Below are 21,931 nucleotides of genomic sequence, written 5' to 3'. Positions count from 1 at the left end.
TTTTGAGTTTCTGTTTTCCTTTGGATGCGTGTGAAGGAACACACAGCCGGTGTGTCTCGGAGGATTGGAGTTTTCTTCTGAATCGAGAGAGAGACTCACAGATCCCAGGGAACCAGCGAGGAATCTGAAGCAAGAAGAAGATTTTGATCCTCTTAACTCGGCCCAGGAGACGGGCGCACCTTCGGATGAGACTGTTGTTGGGGAGCCCCCGGGACTGGATCCATGTCCCCAGCATCACTGTGAGTTGAATATTGTGCACATACTAGGGGCTAAAGTAGGCTTCAGTAGGTAGAAGACGGCATCCGTGGGGCCCGTTTAGCAGAGGCCAGAGAGGTTACGTGGAGGGTAGCATTGTACATGACTGTTTTTGTGTTTCTTGAACCTGTAATAGTTGGCGCACCGTGCTATTGAGCGCACCAGCTAGAGAATACAAAAGTGTTGTTAAATTACGTTTTGCCACTGTATACCCCATGCTTGAACCTGCCTTCTCCACATCTTTCCCCGCCTGTTAATAAATACACCCTTGTTGTTCGCACCTCGTCTTGTGTACTGTAACCTACTCTGCACCGCGGTGGTCCTCTCGGCCATCGCTTCACTGGCAGCACTTTTTTCAATTAAAATTGCGTAGCAAAAATGGAGAGGTGGTGTAGATTGCAAAGGTGGTATAGCAAAATTGTCAGCAGAGGAACCCTCACGTACTATCCCAGACAATGAAACTATGGCCCTAAAAATGGCAGCACTTTTTGCAATTAAAATTGCGTAGTAAAAATGGACAGGCGAGGTACAATGCAGAGGTGGTATAGTAAAACTTGTCAGCAGAGGAACCCTCACGTACTATCCCAGACAATGAAACTATGGCCCTAAAAGTGGCAGCACTTTTTGCAATTAAAATTGCATAGCAAAAATGGACAGGTGGTGTACAATGCACAGGTGGTATAGAAAAATTGTCAGCAGAGGAACCGTCACGTAATATCCCAGACAATGAAATGTGCCGGCCTGGCAAAACCAAGGTGTCACGAGGTCTGCATCCATGTTTTTGGTGCAGATCTCACACTCCCTTGGGGAGTTTTCCACACAGAAACAGACCAGCCAATCAGGTCCCACTCACCCCCTCCCCAGGAAAAGGGAGGGGCGAGAGGAGTTTAGAGAGAGCAGAGTTTGAGCTGAAGTCAGTCTGCAGGAGGAGAGGAGTCTGGAAGCAGCCCCTGTGTGTGGCTGGGGAAAGTGGTAGTCAGGGCTTCAGGAAAAGGCCAGCCGCTAGTGGGACCGGAAGTGGACCGGGAGAGGGTAGTGGCCCCCCCCTGGTGCCAGCTGTCAGGACCCAGTCCGGACCAGTGTGCAAAGCAGACACAGACCTCGGGCAGGAAAAGAGCACCTGAATTACACACACGAATGTGGAAACCCATCCTCACAGCAGCCGGCCGTGGGCACCAGTTACCAGCAATTTGGTTTACAAAAGACTCTGAGTATTTCTTCCATCTGCGTTCCTGACCCTCCACATCAATCCAGCTTCATCCAGCACCACGATAACTGAACTGTGAGTGTACTATTCCCTGCAATCCCTGCCACCACCACAACTCCCAATTGGGCCCCAGGACTACACCTCCCCTACCCATGGAGGGGATTCCATCTTGCTGCCCCATACCACCAGTCCCGGGCACGGTCCCCAGAGGCAGCGGCAGTGCCACCACCTCATCACCGCAACCCACGGGTGGCATCATGGACAATCTCCCTCACCTAATCCCCTTTTTGTTGTGGTGCCTGGGATCACAGATTGGGTCACGCCACCGTGATACCTCCGGAAGCGACCCCTTGGCCCGGATCTGAGTACCCCCTATCCCTGGGCGACACTGAAACTATGGCCTCAAAACTGGAAGCACTTTTTGCAATTAATTTGCATAGCAAAACACACAGGTGGTGTACAATGCACAGGTGGTATAGCAAAATTGTCAGCAGAGGAACCGTCACGTAATATCCCAGACAATGAAACTATGGCCCTAAAACTGGCAGCACTTTTTGCAATTAAAATTGCGTAGCAAAAATGGACAGGAGGTGTACAATGTACAGGTGGTATAGCAAAACTGTCAGCAGAAGAGCCCTCGCGTAATATTTCAGACAATAAAACTATGGCCCTAAAAGTGGCAGCACTTTTTGCAATTAAAATTGCGTAGCAAAAATGGACAGGTGGTGTACAATGCACAGGTGGTATAGCAAAAGTGGGAGCAGAGGAACCCTCACGTAGTTGTCGCGGGCGGGGAGGACGCCATCGCTGCTGCGTTCTCGCTAACGCTCGGGTCCGGCGCTGCTGCGGCCGCTCGGTGGCTCGAGTGGTGGGCCGGATCCGGGGACTCGAGCGGCGCTCCTCGCCCGTGAGTGAAAGGGGTGGTTTGGTTTGGGGATTTGGTCCGTGATGCCACCCACCTGTTGTGGTGAGGTTGGACACCACCGCTGCTGTTGACTGGGATCCCGGGAGCGATGGCAGGGAGCAGCTGGGATGTTGTTTTCCCCTCCGTGGGTAGGGGTTGGTGGTCCCGGGGCCCGGTGAGGTGACGGGGAGGCAGGGTTGGCAAGGTACAGAAGCGCTTGGACTGCGCAGCGTGGTGCTGGATGGCACGGTAGTACTCACTCAGCCACAAATGGATGCAAGTCTCTGGTAAAACAAACAGCTGGATGGACGGGTCCCGCAGCAGGCTGCTGTGGTTTCTCCTGGACGGTTGGTGGTGGCTGCGTTTCCCTGCACCTTTTGTGTTTCTTCGGTCCCGATGGCTTCCCACCGGTAACCCGCTCCCCAGCGTGGATATGCGCCGGAGGAGCCCTTTTGCCCGCAGGCTCTGGCCCTGGGAACTCTAGCTGTGGCGGTAGCTGTATTTCCCTTCTGCTGTTTGGACGGTTGCCTTCAATCGGGTCTTGGCTGTTTGGAAACCCCTGGGTTTCCGGTCACTAACGGATTTGACCTGTTTAACGGCGACTGCAAGCCTGGTCGGGGTCCACAGGCCCTGCCGGTTTGTGCTGGCTTCACTTCGCTCCCCGGTTCGGTACCGGTGGGCTACCGCCCGTCCCCGGTCCTACGGTTCCGCGTTGATCTGCCTCTCCTGCAGACGGCCACCACAGTCTGCCAACCTTGCTCTTGGTGCCTGGGCCACATACCCGGACACAGTCAGTTTGCTCCTCTACTACCACTTTACTCCTCACTCTTTCCCTTCCCTAACTCATCTGACTTCCTTTCCCGCCTCCAGGACTGTGAACTCCTCAGTAGGTGGGGCCAACCGCGTGGCTCCACCCCACCTGGTGTGGACATCAGCCCCTGGAGGGAGGCAACAAGGATTTTGTGTCTGACTGATGTGCCTATCTCGGGGTGGGGGGTGTTGTGTTGTAGTACCTGTGACGACCTGGCTAGTCCAGGGCACCACATTCTCCCTTGGTTAAATGCAGACCGTCCGCGGGCTGCCCGTCCATCACCGGTTTTGTTTTTAACTGAAAAGGTAGAAAAACATATGAAAAACATTCAACAAAGCATTTTTATGGATCTTTCCTTAACGGGAGGCACGGTACTTCAACGGTACAAACGGTAGACATTTTTATTAAAACGGACGGCTTCCGCTCTCCCACCCAAACAACCTCGCCCTGATGCTGCCCCTAAGAAGTGGGCAGCACCCCTTGACCCCAGTCCAGATCCAGGCTGCCCGAGCGGGAACGGGTATGGTGTTTCGCACCCTACGGTCACTTCAGGGGATTCCACGTCCAGGGGGACCCCTGACCCCCAAAGGATGGCCACCGGTCCAGGTGGTGGCCAGGCCCCAGCCTACTCTGCTGCGGGCCCTTCCTCCAATCTGCCTCTCCGAAGGCGGCAACGGAAACATGCCAACATATTTACATTTCCACTAGTGTTTGGGTGCCCTGCTAGTTCTCAGGCATGTACATAAGTAGTTTCTTATGCACGGTAACAAAGGGTCCCTACGGGGACTACTTGCCGGCAACGGCCGGTTCAATCACTGTCGACAATCAGGTAACATCTCCGGTTGATTCACAGTCATTTAACAGGTAACGGTACTGGTGGTCCCAACAGGGACAACGGTGCAACGGAGGGACCGCTGCCTTACTTTAGATCCACTACGCAAGCCGGATGAGTAGGCTGGGATGGTTCTTGGGCCTCCTGGCCTCCTATCAACTTGGCATCCAGGGCAAACCAGCCCCTCTCTCCACAGTGCCGCGTGTACATGATTAAGTCGCCTGGGAGCAGGTTGTGGCCCGGGTGGCCCTCTGGCAGATGAGCATTAACGTCCTGGCGGGCCACAAACACCTCGGCCTCCAGGCCTGGCTCAAAAATAAATCCATATCCCCGACGGATATCAAACCTTCTTACTTGCCCCTCGTGGATCGGGCCCCGTACCCGGAAGGTGGCTCTGCGGAGGCTCTCCTTTTCTTGTATGGTGTGGGCTATCAGCTCAGCCTTCCGCTTCTCCCTCTCCGCAATCTCTCGGCCCAGCGGGGTCGGTTCCCTGTCCCAATAAGGGGCTGCTGCTTGCCCCTGCGCGCGGGTCGGGCCCCGCGGGATTTCCACTACACTGCCCACTACTGGCGCCCTAGGTGGAATATCACGCGTGGCCATGGCCTGGGGCGCTGCCTCGCAGCAACGACCCGGCGCAGCCTCAGCCGAGGCGTGGGGGATGGGTACAGGGGTCCTCTCCCCCTTGACCTCCACCTCCTCCTGCACGGGACGGATCACCGGAGCCGGGACGGGACTTGGCACGGTCACTTCTGGTGCCACCGGTAAGTCTTCGCAGACGGATGATGCCTTCAGGTACTTCCAGGGAAGCGGCTCGGGGCGTCTGCGGGCTTCAGCTGCAGGTTGGTCCGCTTGGGCAGACGGGCAGGGTTCCGCTACCGGTTGTGCGTGTAGCGGGTCTAGTGGCGGGGCGGCAGCAGCCAACACGGGTAGCGGGGGAGGCAGCAGGGCGAGCGGGCGCAGACCTGGCCCCTCAGCCGTGACAACCGATCCTGTAGGAACACAGGGGCGTGAGTCGCTTACCCGCTCCTCCAAGACTTCCTCCACCTCGCGTCTCCGTATGGCCGCCACCACGTCCGCCATGTTGGCCTCCCACTCCTCCAGGAGGAGCTGCATTCGGACCTGCAGGCGGCTGCTCAGCTGAACGGTCCGGATCTCCACCCACGTCGCGGTACCAGGCGCGGGGACTTCGGTGTTACTGGATGGATTGTGCATACTGGCAGCGGTATCTTCCAGGAACCAAATATGGCCGCAGAGTCCTGGCGTCCCTGCTTTTATAGCCGCGGTTTTCATGCGGCCGGACGCCATCCGTCCCCCCTTGGTCTTTTCTCAGCACCTCCTCTTCAGGGGCGGAGCTTCGGCTTTCGCGCCTCCACTGCTCGAGAAGATGCTCGAGCGGGAAAATCTTCGCGCCCAAGATGGCGGCTTCTGAAATTTTTCGGCCGGACACCGCCGGCGGGACACAAGGTGCACCTCTACCAGCCGGTAGAACGGTAAGATCCTGTTCGTGACGCCAAGTTGTCGCGGGCGGGGAGGACGCCGTCGCTGCTGCGCTCTCGCTAACGCTCGGGTCCAGCGCTGCTGTGGCTGCTCGGTTGCTCGAGCAGTGGGCCGGATCCGGGGACTCGAGCGGCGCTCCTCGCCCGTGAGTGAAAGGGATGGTTTGGTTTGGGGATTTGGTTTGTGACGCCACCCACGGGTTGTGGTGAGGTTGGACAGTACACCACCGCTGCTGTTGACGGGGATCCCGGGAGCGATGGCAGGGAGCAGCTGGGATGTTGTTTTCCTCCTCCGTGGGTAGGGGTTGGTGGTCCCGGGGGCCCGGTGAGGTGACGGGGAGACAGGGTTGGCAAGGTGCAGGGGCGCTTTGACTGCACAGCGCGGTGTCGGACGGTACGGTAGTACCCACTCAGCCACAAATGGATGCAAGTCTCTGGTAAAACAAACGGCTGGATGGACGGGTCCCACTGCCGGCTGCTGTGGTTTCTCCCGGACGGTTGGTGGTAGCTGCCTTTCCCTGCACCTTTTGTGTAACTTCGGTCCCGATGGTTTCCCACCGGTAACCCGCTCCCCAGCGTGGATATGCGCTGGAGGAGTCCTTTTGCCCTCAGGCTCTGGCCCTGGGAACTCTAGCTGTGGCGGTAGCTGTATTTCCCTTCTGCTGTTTGGACGGTTGCCTTCAATCGGGTCTTGGCTGTTTGGAAACCCCTGGGTTTCCGGTCACTAACGGATTTGACCTGTTTAACGGCGACTCCAAGCCTGGTCGGGGTCCACAGGCCCTGCCAGTTTGTGCTGGCTTCACTTCGCTCCCCGGTTCGGTACCGGCGGGCTACCGCCCGTCCCCGGTCCTACGGTTCCGCGTTGATCTGCCTCTCCTGCAGACGGCCACCACCATCTGCCAACCTACCCGGACACAGTCAGTTTGCTCCTCTACTACCACTTTACTCCTCACTCTTTCCCTTCCCTAACTCATCTGACTTCCTTTCCCGCCTCCAGGACTGTGAACTCCTCAGTGGGTGGGGCCAACCACCTGGCTCCACCCCACCTGGTGTGGACATCAGCCCCTGGAGGGAGGCAATAAGGATTTTGTGTCTGACTGATGTGCCTATCTCGGGGTGGGGGGTGTTGTGTTGTAGTACCTGTGATGACCTGGCTAGTCCAGGGTGCTACATAATATCACAGACAATGAAATTATGGCCCTAAAAGTGGCAGAACTTTTTGCAATTAAAATTGCGTAGCAAAAACAGACAGGTGGTCTATTATGCAGAGGTGGTGTAGCTTGCTTGTCAGTATAGGAAACCTCACGTACTATCCCAGACATTGAAAATATGCACCTGAAACTGGCAGCACTTTTTGCAATTAAAATTGCGTAGCAAAAATGGACAGGTGGTGTACAATGCACAGGTGGTATAGCAAAATTGTCAGCAGAGGCCTTACGTAATATCCCAGACAATGAAACTGTGGCCCTAAAAGTGGCAGCACTTTTTGCAATTAAAATTACGTAACAAAAATGGACAGGTGGTGTACAATGTACATTTGTAAAGCAAAATTGTCAGTAGAGGAACCCTCACGTAATATCCCAGACAATGAAACTATGGCCCTAAAAGTGGCAACACTTTTTGCAATTAAATTGCATAGCAAAAATGGACAGGTGGTGTACAATGCACAGGTGGTTTAGTAAAATTGTCAGCAGAGGAACCCTCACGTAGTATCCCAGACAATGAAACTATGGCCTTAAATGTGGCAGCACTTTTTGCAATTGAAATTGCGTAGCAAAAATGGACAGGTGGTGTACAATGCACAGGTGGTATAGCAAAATTGTCAGCATAGGAACCCTCACGTAATATCCAAGACTATGAAACTATGGCCCAAAAAGTGGCAGCACTTTTTGCAATTAAAATTGCGAAACTAAAATGGACAGGTGGTGTACAATGCACATGTGGTATAGCAAAATTGTCAGCATAGGAACCCTATGAAACAAACAATGAAACTATGGCCCTAAAAGTGACCGCACTTTTTGCAATTAAAATTGCGTAGCAAAAATGGAGAGGTGGTGTAGATTGCAAAGGTGGTATAGAAAAAGTGTCAGCAGAGGAACCCTCACGTAGTATCCCAGACAATGAAACTATGGCCCTAAAAGTGGCAGCACTTTTTGCAACTAAAATTGCGTAGTAAAAATGGACAGGCGGGGTACAATGCACAGGTGGTATAGCAAAATTTGTCAGCAGAGGAACCCTCACGTAATATCCCAGACAATGAATCTATGGCCCTAAAAGTGGCAGGACTTTTTGCAATTAAAATTGCTTAGCAAAAATGGACAGGTGGTGTACAATGCACAGGTGGTATAGCAAAATTGTCAGCAGAGGAACCCTAAAGGCTGCTTTACACGAGTCGATATATTGTGCGATGCATCGTTGGGGTCACGGATTTTGTGACGCACTTCCGTCATTCGTAACGACATCTCCTCATGTGACAGCTCCTTGCGAGTCCAACCGATGCCTTATCGTTAGAAATTCGGCCATCGTGTACTCATCGTTTAATTCCATAAAATCGGTCAGTTTAGTCTTAATGAACGACACATTGCAAAGTGTGACACCGTGTAATCGGCCATCCTCGTAGTTGTTTGTGACGTCATTAAACGTTCAGGGCGTATTTGTGGTTTTAAATAATCACGCCTAATCTAATCGGATTGGTTGTAGCAGATGCGTTTTGATTGGTTATTACTGTTATAAAATACGGAGCTGTAGTCATGATGTGTGAACAATCAGCCTTGGCGTCATGCACAGTGTTTTATAGTGCATTACTCCTAATTTTTCTTAAGTTTGTTTGTTCGCTGGATTTTCTGCCCTCACTCCTTGTTATCCCTTTTTTGTGGTACGTTGTTATATGCCAATCTTTCCTTTTTTGATCCAAATCGACATTTGGCGTCATTATAATGTTTTTGTTTTATATATTTTAAGGTAACAGGATGTTCAGCAATGTCGAAACTGACATTTTATCTGTGGGTCTCCTTATGACCGAGATATTGCAGGAGGAGGAGGAAATGGTCCAAAATACACGTATGAATCCTCGGCCCAAAAGATTATGGTCACGCCAATGGCTGCTTCGAAGGGATGAGATATCCCACGTGCGTCTAGTGCATGATTTACAGGAACGCAATCCGCATGATTACCGCAACTATCTACGTATGTCGGAAGAATCTTTCTCATTAGTCCTGACGCGTATCAGCCCATACATAAAGCGCAGAGATACTTTAATGCGTAAGGCTGTTCCTGCGGAAGAAAGGTTGCTGGTGACGTTGCGCTATCTTGCCACAGGCCGTAGCCTCACTGATTTACAATATTCTGCCGGTATTTCGAGATCCCTATTAAGTTCATTAATTCCGGAGACTTGTCAGGCAATAATACATGCGTTAGCAGATTTCATGCCTTTCCCCCAGACAACTTCAGAATGGTCTGATATAGCTCATAATTTTGCGACGAGGTGGCAATTTCCCTGCTGTGGTGGTGCGATTGATGGCAAGCACATAAGAATAATTAAACCCCCAAATAGTGGTTCTTTTTTTTATAACTATAAAGGTTTCTTTAGTATAATTTTATTTGCAGTTGTTAATGCAAATTATGAATATTTAACAGTGGATGTAGGAATAAATGGCCGTGTTTCCGATGGTGGCATTTTAGAACAAACTGATTTTGGAAAGCGATTATTTAGTTCACAATTTCCTTTGCCTCCAAATTCAGGAAATGAAAATAATTTAAATTTTGTTTTTTTAGGGGATGAGGCGTTTCCTCTTCAAAGCCATCTCCTGCGTCCTTATCCCCAGACTACTTTGAGTCCCGAGAGTCAAAATTTCAATTACCGTCTCTCAAGGGCATGTTTGGTTGTTGAGAATACGTTTGGAATTATGGCAAGTCGGTTTCGTGTGTTCTCAACACCAATAAATCTCAAACTCGAATCCATTGATAGTGTAGTTCTTGCCAGCTGTGTTCTACATAATTTTTTACGCAAAAAGGATGCAGCAGCCTACATGCCCCTGGGGTATGTAGACAACATTGGCAGTGATGATTCCGATGTTGTCCCTGGAGTTTGGCGTTTTAGTGATCCACATTTGCCATCCCTGCCGACACCTCAATCTTTTGGTCGTGTCCAGCATGATGCCATAATCAATCGGGATCATTTTTGTGATTATTTTAATGCGTCATAATTTTTTTTTTTTCCTTTTTTTTATTATTTGACCAAAATATTTTTTTTTATTTTTTATTTTATAATAGCAAAAGCATTGCTAAACATTATAGTGTGTTAACAAAGTCGGAGACCATTACCTTTTTTGTAAAAAAATTATTATTTATTAAACAATGAACCAAACATAATTAAATGAAAACTTGAAGCAAAACGTAACGGTGACCACTCTCTGCTTATTCTTCTTGACCTTTCTGCTGCCTTTGACACTGTTGACCACCATCTCCTTCTCTCTATGCTCCACTCTATCGGCCTAAAGGACACTGTTCTTTCCTGGTTCTCTTCCTATCTTTCTGGCCGCTCATTCAGTGTATCATTTGCTGGCTCCACATCTTCTCCTCTTCCTCTCACTGTTGGGGTCCCTCAAGGTTCAGTCCTTGGCCCTCTTCTTTTCTCCCTCTACACTGCCCCAATTGGTCAGACCATCAGCAGATTTGGCTTTCAGTACCATCTTTATGCTGATGACACACAGCTATACACCTCCTCCCCTGAGCTCACCCCCGCTGTACTACAGAACACCAGTGACTGCCTGACTGCAGTTTGCAATGTCATGTCTGCTCTCTATCTGAAACTTAACCTTTCCAAAACTGAACTTCTTCTTTTCCCTCCATCTTCCAACTTTCCTCAACCTGACATCTCCCTCTCTGTGTGTGGCACAACGATAAGTCCTAGGCCGCAAGCCCGCTGCCTGGGGGTTATACTTGACACTGATCTCTCCTTCACCTCCCACATACAATCTCTTGCCCGCACCTGCCGCTTGCACCTCAAGAACATCTCTAGAATCCGCCCCTTTCTCACAATGGAAACGACAAAAACCCTCACCGTGGCCCTGATCCACTCTCGCTTGGACTACTGTAACTCTCTATTAATTGGTCTCCCCCTAACTAGACTCTCTCCTCTACAGTCAATCCTTAATGCAGCAGCCAGGGTCACCTATCTGGCTAACCGCTACTCGGATGCCTCTGCTCTGTGCCAGTCATTGCACTGGCTGCCCATATATCATAGGATCCAATTCAAACTGCTTGTTCTCGCCCACAAAGCTCTCCACAGTGCAGCACCCCCCTACATCTCCACCCTCCTCTCTGTCTATCAGTCCACCCGTTCTCTACGCTCTGCAAGCGACTTTCGACTAACATCCACACTAATTCGAACCTCCCACTCCCGGATCCAAGACTTCTTCCGAGCTGCACCAACCCTCTGGAACGCTCTACCCCAAGAAGTTAGGACAAATCACAACTTACTCAGCTTCAGACGCACCCTAAAGACGCATCTTTTTAGGGCGGCCTATCACACTCCCTAATCAGATTCGATTCACATAGTCCCTCTACAACCTCTCACAACATAGCTCCACATCAAACTCCATGGCACCCAAAGGCATCTCAAGGCTCGGGCCCACTGGTCCAGGAAACCATTATCCAGCCCCATTTCCGTGAGATGGTTGGATTGTCATTGTAAATAAGCACTTGAACCTTGCCTCTCCCCCCATCTCATTGTAGATTGTAAGCTCTCACGAGCAGGGTTGTATTATTTTTCCCCTCTAAATATTGTATTTCTATAACTGTTACTTGTTTGTATATGATCCTCCTGAATTGTAAAGCGCTACGGAATATGTTGGCGCTATAGAAATAAAGATTATTATTATTATTATTATTAAATTAAGAAATAACTATCAACAAACAAATTTCCTTTGTTAGAAATATATGAATACAAATATATTTATAAAATACATACATGACATGATTTCAAAGCATTACAACTTTATTCTAGGTTTGAAAAATAAACACTGCCATCACTTCCTTTCACTACAAGCCAGGCAGGAATTTTCACTTCCGGTTTTAAAATCGCATAAACAAACATGTCTGCAAACTTGCGAGCAACTGTCTGGGGAGTTGCAGAAATCCATCTTCTTGTCAGCGAAATGGATGAAAGAGATTATGATTGTCTACTTATATCTGAACGTCCAAGGGAGCATAAAAAAAAAAGTTCTACGCAAGATTAAGAGAGCTCTTTGGAAAAAATTTGGCCTCCACCGCTGAAAAGCGCAGATCAGGAAGAAAATGGCTGATCTGAAATATCGTGGCAAGGAACGTCTAGCAGAAATTAGAGCACAAAATGCCACTAATCGAGGTATATTTTATCAATACATGAGTGGGTTTTTTTTTTTGGCCCTTTTAAAAAAAAACATGTGTATAATATGATTCATACATGTGTTTACATAATATGGCATGTTAGTCATGTGTTTTTTGCTAAATAAATTATTTGTTTTATCTCTTTTTTCAAAGGATCATCACATGTAGCGGACCAAGGGAGCGCAATAATAAATAATCCTGGAACTTCATCCGAACCAATTCCTGTTTTGGATCAAAATGAGGTTTCAGAGCAAGGTTTGTTTTATTTTTTACTTGCCTTTTTTTTAAAAAAAAATAAAAAAATTTAACTATTATGTCACTCCCTAGATAACATTGAAGATCATCCTCCTATTGCTGCAAGATGTGTTCATGCTGTTGGTTGGACACTCAGCTCTGATTCAGATTCTGCGTCTGTGCAAGTTAGATCAGGTTATTATAGTTGTATTTTAAAGTTTTGATGATAAAATGATTACAACTCGAAATGTATGTTTTTTTTTGTTTTTTTTTAAACCAGATGATCGACCAAAGCTTGAAGAAGTGTATCAGTCAGCATGCAGATTATCCCAGACAGCACAAGATCATGTTCAATTGTTAAAAACATACATGGATGATAATGCATAATTTTGTTTTGTTATTTTATTTTTAAACAAAACTTTTGCAGTCACAACATGTGATGATGTTTTGACCATGTTATTTTGGTGTACATAATGCCTAAAAATATTATCTGAATGGGTAGTTAAAACAATATATAATAAATATATTTAAAAAAAACATTTTGATTTTGTTTGCCTTGTACAATTTATTTTTTTTAAAGAACAAAACATGGTAAAAAAAATTTTCTCAACCGAACATTTATTGTGAAATATATACATGAAAAATTAGATGAGTCGGAAAATGCAAAAAAGTTCAAGATTGTAGACAAATATTTTCTTTGTCTTATTTTGAATGCGAATTGCGTATCTAAATTACAAAAAAACCCCCTAATGATACAAAAATTACCGACGCCTTTTGCTTTTAACTTTTCGAGGTGGTGACAATGCAACAGATTCCCCAAGGGTTGCCACATCAGCAACAACAGATGTATTTTCTGGGAAAAAATCTTCGTTTAATACTGTTGCAGATGTAAGGCGATTTTCGTGTGCCGCATGTAGGACTTGGGCGATGATTCTTTCTGCATGTAATTTTTGATTCTTTTCCAGTATTTTGCAAACATCATCCACATAATGCGCAAATCCAGATACAGGTGGACGGTCATGTTTCTCAAGTATTGACCGACAAATGGACGCCAACTCGTTTCCACGTGCCAATAAAGTTGGTCTTCTCATTCTCCTTGGTAATTGCCTTAAAAAAGGTCTTGATGTGGCAGGTGTTTGTTCACACGATGTTAAAGATGGATTTTGTGAGCTATTTGGAGTTTCCTGCTCTTGAGAAGTGCTTTCAGTAGCATAATCCTACATTTGTAACAAGAAAAAAAAAATAAATTAAAACCAATTAGAATGATGTGTGAACACATTAGAGAGAAGATACAACATATTTTGGAACTACAATAATGGAAAAAAAAAATTCATGTAACGCTTTTGTGTTTACAATTTTTTCTGTTGGTTATTTCTGTTGGTACATAAAAAATATTTAAAAAAACCACAAGCAGATCATACAACACCTTAAAAAACAAAACAAAAAAAAAAAAATAGGATCATAGTGTGTAAACATAAATTTAGGAATAAAGGTTAATATACCAATTGTGTCGCTGACTCGCTGCCAATCGCCCCATTTTGTGACTCCTGAATGGAAAGCATACTTGTTGATGACCTTGGAATCTCTTGATCTCTTGTGAAGTCAAGTAGATCAAAATACCACAGCCGTGGGACATAAAGATCGGCAGTCGCAGCCCCTGAACGTCGTGACTCCTCGACTTTATTGAGTTCCTTTTTATATACAGTGCGTATTCCTTGTATTTTTTTCTTGATAAGATTTACATCCACTGGCTCATTAGGAAAATGGTTTTCATAGATAGTAATCAGATCCGCATAAGCTGCTTGTTTGATGCGTTTGTTACTATATTCAGGCGATTTAATTTTCCAAAGACAGGTTAACATGCGATATTTTTCAATGAAGTCACGCAAAAATAATTCGTTTTGATGAGCCGTCATCTGGGAATGAATATATGAGAACATTTTATTTGACACTGTTATAAGAAACATGTAATCTTTTTTCTTTTTAAAACAACAAAAAAGCAAAAATAAAAAATAAACATTATTATGTTTCAAAAAACATAATACACGATAAAACCTACACAAATAAAAAAAAAAAAAAAAAAAATAAAACATTGTGAACGGCTAAATGACACAATAAATAAACCATACAAAACCAAATTTAACCCACCTTTGGAAGATAGATACTCTGAATTCGTCATAAACCAGACCACAAACAAGATTGATGCTAAGGACACACGAGGCAACAAAGACAGACGCAGAAGAGAAACTATATATATGGGATGTAACCAATCAACCACATTAGCAGAACTGGATTGAGCAGGTCACAATAATTCAGGGCGTGCAACAATCCAGACAACGTCACGGAGGACTGTATAGTTTGCCTAATTACGCCCATACAAAAGACAGATTGACCAAAGGAAAACATGTGTGAAGCCTTTTGGACGTCCGCCATGGCCAATCAATATATCGATGAGCGTTTTGTGGTCATTTGACAACACTCAACGTGTGACACATGGACAACTACCTATCAGCGATACAAAAAAAAAAAAAAGACTTTGCAAAAAAAATCGCACGATGGATCGACTCGTGTAAAGCAGCCTTTAGGTAATATCCCAGACAATGAAACTATGGCCCTAAAAGTGACAGCACTTTTTGCAATTAAAATTGAATAGCAAAAATGGACAGGTGGTGTACAATGCACAGGTGGTATGGCAAAATTGTCAGCAGAGGAACCCTCACATAGTATCCCAGACAATGAAACTATGGCCCTAAATGTGGCAGCCCTTTTTGCAATTAAAATTGCGCAGCAAAAATGGACAGGTGGTGTACAATGCACTGGTGGTATAGCAAAATTGTCAGCAGAGGAACCCTCACGTAATATCCCAGACTATGAAACTATAACCCCAAAAGTGGCAGCACTTTTTGCAATTAAAATTGCGTAGCAAAAACAGACAGGTGGTGTATTATGCAGAGGTGGTGTAGCTTGCTTGTCAGTATGGGAAACCTCACGTACTATCCCAGACAATGAAAATATGCCCCTAAAACTGGCAGCATTTTTTGCAATTAAAATTGCGTAGCAAAAATGGAGAGGTGTTGTACAATGCACAGGTGGTATAGCAAAATTGTCAGCAGATCAACCCTCACGTAATATCCCAGACAATGAAACTATGGCCTTAAAGGTGGCAGCACTTTTTGCAATTAAAATTGCGTAGCAAAAATGGACAGGTGGTGTATTATGCAGCGGTGTTGTAGCTTGCTTGTCAGCATAGGAACCGTCATGTACTATCCCAGACATTGAAAATATGCACCTGAAACTGGCAGCACTTTTTGCAATTAAAATTGCGTAGCAAAAATGGACAGGTGGTGTACAATGCACATGTGTAAAGCAAAATTGTTAGCAGAGAAACCCTCACGTAATATCCCAGACAATGAAACTATGGCCCTAAAAGTGGCAGCACGTTTTGCAATTAAAATTGCATAGCAAAAATGGACAGGTGGTGTACAATGCACAGGTGGTATAGCAAAATTGTCAGCAGAGGAACACTCACGTAATATCCCAAAAAATGGAACTATGGCCCTAAAAGTGTCAGCACTTTTTGCAATTAAATTGCGTAGCAAAAATGGACAGGTGGTGTACAATGCACAGGTGGTATAGCAAATTGTCTGCAGAGGCCTCACGTCATATCCCAGACAATGAAACTGTGGCCCTGAAAGTGGCAGCACTTTTTGCAATTAAAATTGTGAAACAAAAATGGACAGGTGGTGTACAATGCACATGTGGTATAGCAAAATTGTCAGCAGAGGAACCCTCACGTAGTATCCCAGACAATGAAACTATGGCCTTAAATGTGGCAGCACTTTTTGCAATTGAAATTGCGTAGCAAAAATGGACATGTGGTGTACAATGCACAGGTGGTATAGCAAAATTGTCAGCATAGGAACCCTCACGTAATATCCAAGACTATGAAACTATGGCCCAAAAAGTGGCAGCACTTTTTGCAATTAAAATTGCGAAACTAAAATGGACAGGTGGTGTACAATGCACATGTGGTATAGCAAAATTGTCAGCATAGGAACCCTATGAAACAAACAATGAAACTATGGCCCTAAAAGTGACCGCACTTTTTGCAATTAAAATTGCGTAGCAAAAATGGAGAGGTGGTGTAGATTGCAAAGGTGGTATAGAAAAAGTGTCAGCAGAGCAACCCTCACGTAGTATCCCAGACAATGAAACTATGGCCCTAAAAGTGGCAGCACTTTTTGCAACTAAAATTGCGTAGTAAAAATGGACAGGCGGGGTACAATGCACAGGTGGTATAGCAAAATTTGTCAGCAGAGGAACCCTCACGTAATATCCCAGACAATGAATCTATGGCCCTAAAAGTGGCAGGACTTTTTGCAATTAAAATTGCTTAGCAAAAATGGACAGGTGGTGTACAATGCACAGGTGGTATAGCAAAATTGTCAGCAGAGGAACCCTAAAGGCTGCTTTACACGAGTCGATATATTGTGCGATGCATCGTTGGGGTCACGGATTTTGTGACGCACTTCCGTCATTCGTAACGACATCTCCTCATGTGACAGCTCCTTGCGAGTCCAACCGATGCCTTATCGTTAGAAATTCGGCCATCGTGTACTCATCGTTTAATTCCATAAAATCGGTCAGTTTAGTCTTAATGAACGACACATTGCAAAGTGTGACACCGTGTAATCGGCCATCCTCGTAGTTGTTTGTGACGTCATTAAACGTTCAGGGCGTATTTGTGGTTTTAAATAATCACGCCTAATCTAATCGGATTGGTTGTAGCAGATGCGTTTTGATTGGTTATTACTGTTATAAAATACGGAGCTGTAGTCATGATGTGTGAACAATCAGCCTTGGCGTCATGCACAGTGTTTTATAGTGCATTACTCCTAATTTTTCTTAAGTTTGTTTGTTCGCTGGATTTTCTGCCCTCACTCCTTGTTATCCCTTTTTTGTGGTACGTTGTTATATGCCAATCTTTCCTTTTTTGATCCAAATCGACATTTGGCGTCATTATAATGTTTTTGTTTTATATATTTTAAGGTAACAGGATGTTCAGCAATGTCGAAACTGACATTTTATCTGTGGGTCTCCTTATGACCGAGATATTGCAAGAGGAGGAGGAAATGGTCCAAAATACACGTATGAATCCTCGGCCCAAAAGATTATGGTCACGCCAATGGCTGCTTCGAAGGGATGAGATATCCCACGTGCGTCTAGTGCATGATTTACAGGAACGCAATCCGCATGATTACCGCAACTATCTACGTATGTCGAAAGAATCTTTCTCATTAGTCCTGACGCGTATCAGCCCATACATAAAGCGCAGAGATACTTTAATGCGTAAGGCTGTTCCTGCGGAAGAAAGGTTGCTGGTGACGTTGCGCTATCTTGCCACAGGCCGTAGCCTCACTGATTTACAATATTCTGCCGGTATTTCGAGATCCCTATTAAGTTCATTAATTCCGGAGACTTGTCAGGCAATAATACATGCGTTAGCAGATTTCATGCCTTTCCCCCAGACAACTTCAGAATGGTCTGATATAGCTCATAATTTTGCGACGAGGTGGCAATTTCCCTGCTGTGGTGGTGCGATTGATGGCAAGCACATAAGAATAATTAAACCCCCAAATAGTGGTTCTTTTTTTTATAACTATAAAGGTTTCTTTAGTATAATTTTATTTGCAGTTGTTAATGCAAATTATGAATATTTAACAGTGGATGTAGGAATAAATGGCCGTGTTTCCGATGGTGGCGTTTTAGAACAAACTGATTTTGGAAAGCGATTATTTAGTTCACAATTTCCTTTGCCTCCAAATTCAGGAAATGAAAATAATTTAAATTTTGTTTTTTTAGGGGATGAGGCGTTTCCTCTTTAAAGCCATCTCCTGCGTCCTTATCCCCAGACTACTTTGAGTCCCGAGAGTCAAAATTTCAATTACCGTCTCTCAAGGGCATGTTTGGTTGTTGAGAATACGTTTGGAATTATGGCAAGTCGGTTTCGTGTGTTCTCAACACCAATAAATCTCAAACTCGAATCCATTGATAGTGTAGTTCTTGCCAGCTGTGTTCTACATAATTTTTTACGCAAAAAGGATGCAGCAGCCTACATGCCCCCGGGATATGTAGACAACATTGGCAGTGATGATTCCGATGTTGTCCCTGGAGTTTGGCGTTTTAGTGATCCACATTTGCCATCCCTGCCGACACCTCAATCTTTTGGTCGTGTCCGGCATGATGCCATAATCAATCGGGATCATTTTTGTGATTATTTTAATGCGTCATAATTTTTTTTTTTTCCTTTTTTTTATTATTTGACCAAAATATTTTTTTTTATTTTTTATTTTATAATAGCAAAAGCATTACTAAACATTATAGTGTGTTAACAAAGTCGGAGACCATTACCTTTTTTGTAAAAAAATTATTATTTATTAAACAATGAACCAAACATAATTAAATGAAAACTTGAAGCAAATTAAAAAATAACTATCAACAAACAAATTTCCTTTGTTAGAAATATATGAATACAAATATATTTATAAAATACATACATGACATGATTTCAAAGCATTACAACTTTATTCTAGGTTTGAAAAATAAACACTGCCATCACTTCCTTTCACTACAAGCCAGGCAGGAATTTTCACTTCCGGTTTTAAAATCGCATAAACAAACATGTCTGCAAACTTGCGAGCAACTGTCTGGGGAGTTGCAGAAATCCATCTTCTTGTCAGCGAAATGGATGAAAGAGATTATGATTGTCTACTTATATCTGAACGTCCAAGGGAGCATAAAAAAAAAAGTTCTACGCAAGATTAAGAGAGCTCTTCGGAAAAAATTTGGCCTCCACCGCTGAAAAGCGCAGATCAGGAAGAAAATGGCTGATCTGAAATATCGTGGCAAGGAACGTCTAGCAGAAATTAGAGCACAAAATGCCACTAATCGAGGTATATTTTATCAATACATGAGTGGGTTTTTTTTTTGGCCCTTTTAAAAAAAAACCATGTGTATAATATGATTCATACATGTGTTTACATAATATGGCATGTTAGTCATGTGTTTTTTGCTAAATAAATTATTTGTTTTATCTCTTTTTTCAAAGGATCATCACATGTAGCGGACCAAGGGAGCGCAATAATAAATAATCCTGGAACTTCATCCGAACCAATTCCTGTTTTGGATCAAAATGAGGTTTCAGAGCAAGGTTTGTTTTATTTTTTACTTGCCTTTTTTTTAAAAAAAATAAAAAAATTTAACTATTATGTCACTCCCTAGATAACATTGAAGATCATCCTCCTATTGCTGCAAGACGTGTTCATGCTGTTGGTTGGACACTCAGCTCTGATTCAGATTCTGCGTCTGTGCAAGTTAGATCAGGTTATTATAGTTGTATTTTAAAGTTTTGATGATAAAATGATTACAACTCGAAATGTATGGTTTTTTTTTTTTTTTTTTAAACCAGATGATCGACCAAAGCTTGAAGAAGTGCATCAGTCAGCATGCAGATTATCCCAGACAGCACAAGATCATGTTCAATTGTTAAAAACATACATGGATGATAATGCATAATTTTGTTTTGTTATTTTATTTTTAAACAAAACGTTTGCAGTCACAACATGTGATGATGTTTTGACCATGTTATTTTGGTGTACATAATGCCTAAAAATATTATCTGAATGGGTAGTTAAAACAATATATAATAAATATATTTAAAAAAAACATTTTGATTTTGTTTGCCTTGTACAATTTTTTTTTTTTAAAGAACAAAACATGCTAAAAAATTTTTTCTCAACCGAACATTTATTGTGAAATATATACATGAAAAATTAGATGAGTCGGAAAATGCAAAAAAGTTCAAGATTGTAGACAAATATTTTCTTTGTCTTATTTTGAATGCGAATTGCGTATCTAAATTACAAAAAAAACCCCTAATGATACAAAAATTACCGACGCCTTTTGCTTTTAACTTTTCGAGGTGGTGACAATGCAACAGATTCCCCAAGGGTTGCCACATCAGCAACAACAGATGTATTTTCTGGGAAAAAATCTTCGTTTAATACTGTTGCAGATGTAAGGCGATTTTCGTGTGCCGCATGTAGGACTTGGGCGATGATTCTTTCTGCATGTAATTTTTGATTCTTTTCCAGTATTTTGCAAACATCATCCACATAATGCGCAAATCCAGATACAGGTGGACGGTCATGTTTCTCAAGTATTGACCGACAAATGGACGCCAACTCGTTTCCACGTGCCAATAAAGTTGGTCTTCTCATTCTCCTTGGTAATTGCCTTAAAAAAAGATCTTGATGTGGCAGGTGTTTGTTCACATGATGTTAAAGATGGATTTTGTGAGCTATTTGGAGTTTCCTGCTCTTGAGAAGTGCTTTCAGTAGCATAATCCTACATTTGTAACAAGAAAAAAAAAATAAATTAAAACCAATTAGAATGATGTGTGAACACATTAGAGAGAAGATACAACATATTTTGGAACTACAATAATGGAAAAAAAAAATTCATGTAACCCTTTTGTGTTTACAATTTTTTCTGTTGGTTATTTCTGTTGGTACATAAAAAATATTTAAAAAAACCACAAGCAGATCATACAACACCTTAAAAAACAAAACAAAACAAAAAAATAGGATCATAGTGTGTAAACATAAATTTAGGAATAAAGGTTAATATACCAATTGTGTCGCTGACTCGCTGCCAATCGCCCCATTTTGTGACTCCTGAATGGAAAGCATACTTGTTGATGACCTTGGAATCTCTTGATCTCTTGTGAAGTCAAGTAGATCAAAATACCACAGCCGTGGGACATAAAGATCGGCAGTCGCAGCCCCTGAACGTCGTGACTCCTCGACTTTATTGAGTTCCTTTTTATATACAGTGCGTATTCCTTGTATTTTTTCTTGATAAGATTTACATCCACTGGCTCATTAGGAAAATGGTTTTCATAGATAGTAATCAGATCCGCATAAGCTGCTTGTTTGATGCGTTTGTTACTATATTCAGGCGATTTAATTTTCCAAAGACAGGTTAACATGCGATATTTTTCAATGAAGTCACGCAAAAATAATTCGTTTTGATGAGCCGTCATCTGGGAATGAATATATGAGAACATTTTATTTGACACTGTTATAAGAAACATGTAATCTTTTTTCTTTTTAAAACAACAAAAAAGCAAAAATAAAAAATAAACATTATTATGTTTCAAAAAACATAATACACGATAAAACCTACACAAATAAAAAAAAAATAAAAAAAATAAAACATTGTGAACGGCTAAATGACACAATAAATAAACCATACAAAACCAAATTTAACCCACCTTTGGAAGATAGATACTCTGAATTCGTCATAAACCAGACCACAAACAAGATTGATGCTAAGGACACACGAGGCAACAAAGACAGACGCAGAAGAGAAACTATATATATGGGATGTAACCAATCAACCACATTAGCAGAACTGGATTGAGCAGGTCACAATAATTCAGGGCGTGCAACAATCCAGACAACGTCACGGAGGGCTGTATAGTTTGCCTAATTACGCCCATACAAAAGACAGATTGACCAAAGGAAAACATGTGTGAAGCCTTTTGGACGTCCGCCATGGCCAATCAATATATCAATGAGCGTTTTGTGGTCATTTGACAACACTCATCGTGTGACACATGGACAACTACCTATCAGCGATACAAAAAAAAAAAAAAAAAGACTTTGCAAAAAAAATCGCACGATGGATCGACTCGTGTAAAGCAGCCTTTAGGTAATATCCCAGACAATGAAACTATGGCCCTAAAAGTGACAGCACTTTT

At 43.8% G+C, this 21,931-nt stretch overlaps 1 pseudogene; it reads left to right on the top strand.

Annotated features, from left to right (window-relative positions):
- LOC142297204 (uncharacterized) overlaps positions 1 to 18,030 on the top strand; it is a 187,963-nt pseudogene extending 169,933 nt beyond the window's left edge.
- The last annotated feature ends 3,901 nt before the right edge of the window (positions 18,031 to 21,931 follow it).

Source organism: Anomaloglossus baeobatrachus, chromosome 3 (assembly GCF_048569485.1).
Source record: "Anomaloglossus baeobatrachus isolate aAnoBae1 chromosome 3, aAnoBae1.hap1, whole genome shotgun sequence".
NCBI classification, from domain to species: Eukaryota; Metazoa; Chordata; class Amphibia; order Anura; family Aromobatidae; genus Anomaloglossus; species Anomaloglossus baeobatrachus.
The sequence above is the reverse complement of the archived record's forward strand: the minus strand, read 5'-3'. Positions and strand labels throughout refer to the sequence as shown.